General features: G+C 42.8%; 1 protein-coding gene across 6 annotated transcripts in view; it reads right to left on the reverse strand.

Moving 5' to 3' along the window:
• Positions 1–2,805, reverse strand: part of slc4a11 (solute carrier family 4 member 11) — a 156,939-nt gene that overhangs the window by 73,354 nt on the left and 80,780 nt on the right. The window lies entirely within an intron of this gene.

The raw sequence follows: 2,805 nt of genomic DNA on the forward strand, positions 1-2,805 counted from the left end.
GCAGAATATTGCAATGTGTTTAAAATTGCAATGTAATCGCATAGTGATGATATCGTATCGCAACGCCCTGGGTGTTTCCCACCCCTACTATCTACTGTCTGACATTTTGTCATACTTTTAATATTTCTGGGTGTGTTGCCTGTCCTCTTCCCAGGATACACTGTGGAGAGCAGGTTGTGTGTGGCAAAAGCTGGAAGCTGCTTTACTTCCTCCCGGTTTGATTTTCTTCACAAATGTACACACTATGTATAATTGTTGTCATTTGGATGGTCTACATTGTAATTTTTTTATGTTGGTCTGTTCTGTACACACGGCATCTATTGCATGTTTGTTGTCCACGTAGAGGGACCCCTCCTCTGTTGCCCTTTCAAAGGTTTCTTCCATTTTTTCCCCCCATTGAACATTTTTTGTTTATGGTGTGATGAAATAGATTTGACTTAAAAAAATTGACGTGTGTTATGTTATTTTAGGCAGTGTTGGATATAATTGGGTGATTGGGTTAGGGTTAGGATGTTTTTTTTTCAGGAGGGACATGTTATTCTATTGAACGTTCCAACTGCACTAACTCCTTAAAAATAAACCAGTATATTTCCAATACCTGTTTTAGACCAGTGCTGAAGGGCTGTGAATGGATCATTACTACTGTTACAGCTGAAATAAATGAAATTTACAGTCATAATTGTTTTCCCTCATTCTGATGGTGAAGACAGTGTGATGAAGTTTCTTATTTTTTCAGATACTTATTAATTCACTGGATTAGACAAAAATATTTTCAACATTCCAACGTGTCGTTTTTAGCAGTTACTCATTTAATTTTCCAGAAAACGTACTATTGATATTGTAGTGTGTACTGGTGAATAAAAAGATTACAAACATTTTTTTCACAACAGGTATCAGCACTAATCAGTAGCTGCCACAGTAGCTTTACATCGTGTATGTCTCACCATATGACCGAAGAAATTTATAAAATCCAGAAACTGGAACCCTTCAATGGACAAGCAAAAACCTGGCACAAGAAAAAAGGATGGGACCACTGATTTTATATTTGGTCTTATAATATGGTTTCCTGGCCCAACAGTCTAAACCATAGAAACGACATGGATAGAGAGGCCATTCCCATACAAATGAACTAACTTCCGTATAAACAGACTTGTGGCAAGTCGCGGAGGTGAGGTATTCTATTAACGGACACAAAGACGCTGTGGAGCAGTAACACTACAAGGCAGAGAGCCAGCTGCTAAATTAGTCAAATATGACAACCTAATGCTTGATCCACACAAAGCCCATTGCTATCACCAGATAAGTAGTCTATCCACAACGTTTCATCTCTCTGCAGGGTAAATCCAGACAGCTAGCTAGACTATCTGTCCAACCTGAGGACTATGGTTACCTGGTCCTCAGATCCTGCAGGGTAAATCCAGACAGCTAGCTAGACTATCGGTCCAACCTGAGGACTATGGTTACCTGGTCCTCAGATCTCTGCAGGGTAAATCCAGACAGCTAGCTAGACTATCTGTCCAACCTGAGGACTATGGTTACCTGGTCCTCAATCTCTGCAGGTAAATCCAGACAGCTAGCTGGACTATCTGTCCAATCTGAGGACTATGGTTACCTGGTCCTCAATCCTGCGGGTAAATCCAGACAGCTAGCTAGACTATCTGTCCAATCTGAGGACTATGGTTACTGGTCCTCAGATCTCTGCAGGGTAAATCCAGACAGCTAGCTAGACTATCTGTCCAATCTGAGACTATGGTTACCTGGTCCTCAGATCTCTGCAGGGTAATCCGACAGCTAGCTAGACTATCTGTCCAATCTGAGTTTTCTGTTGCACACGACTAAAACTACTTTTGAACGTATACATGTTCCACCAAAACAAGTTCCTTCCTGAGGCTATTTAGCAGAGGCAGCAGTGCTCCAGCCAGCGCTTAGTGCCACCCAAGACGATTGTGATTGGTTTAAAGAAATGTCAATAAACCAGACCCTCCTCCGCAGCACTGTAGCTGAAGGTTTGGAAATGCGAGGCTACCAGATGAGTCACAGCTTTGGCTTGGCTTTCCTTTAAATCTTTCCCAGCATGCACCACTCTGGCTCTCTTGTCAGACGCCTTAAGTGTTACTATGTATGGAGAATGAGCCCGAGTGACATGGTCACCTGTCACTTTCAAAAGGGAATGGGCATCTCTCTCTGTCTTTCCTTCTCTCCCTGTGGTGCACCTTTGACTGTTGCTGGGGCAACGGTAACCTGATGACTCGTGGGGTTTTCGTCGATGGGGTCAAAATCATCTGCACCGGCAGCTGAGGAGCTGTCTGTCAACTCAACACCTGCCACCGTTCTCCGGGTGGACCTGGATCTCACAAGACCGCCACAGAAACTAGTGCAAAGTTGATTTGAGGATTTTCTTCTTGAATGACGCAGTTGCGATTTGACATGACTGCAGACACGCACCTCCCTTGAAGAATGTGAGCCGTTTTTATATAAAACAAACAAAAAGGCTGCAGTGCAAGTTGAACGGGTGATATTGATCACACAGCAGAACAGCTCAGGAATTGACTGGAAGAAGCATATTCAGACAGGCAGCTGGAAGCTTTTTTTTTTAATACCTGGGCAAGCTGATTGTGACTCTTAAAATCAGATCAAGTCCGAGGTTGCTGTGAAATGGCTTTACGTGCACAGCAAAATACGGGCTTTCTTAAGAGTATGACATGTTTGCTCACTTTATATGTTTAGATAAGGACGGTAGTTTTTTGAAAAACCTCACAACACACTCCAACCCTCTCTGTGTGTATGTGTGTGTGTGTGTGTGTG

Source organism: Etheostoma spectabile, unplaced genomic scaffold (genome assembly GCF_008692095.1).
Source record: "Etheostoma spectabile isolate EspeVRDwgs_2016 unplaced genomic scaffold, UIUC_Espe_1.0 scaffold58, whole genome shotgun sequence".
In the NCBI taxonomy this organism is placed as follows: Eukaryota; Metazoa; Chordata; class Actinopteri; order Perciformes; family Percidae; genus Etheostoma; species Etheostoma spectabile.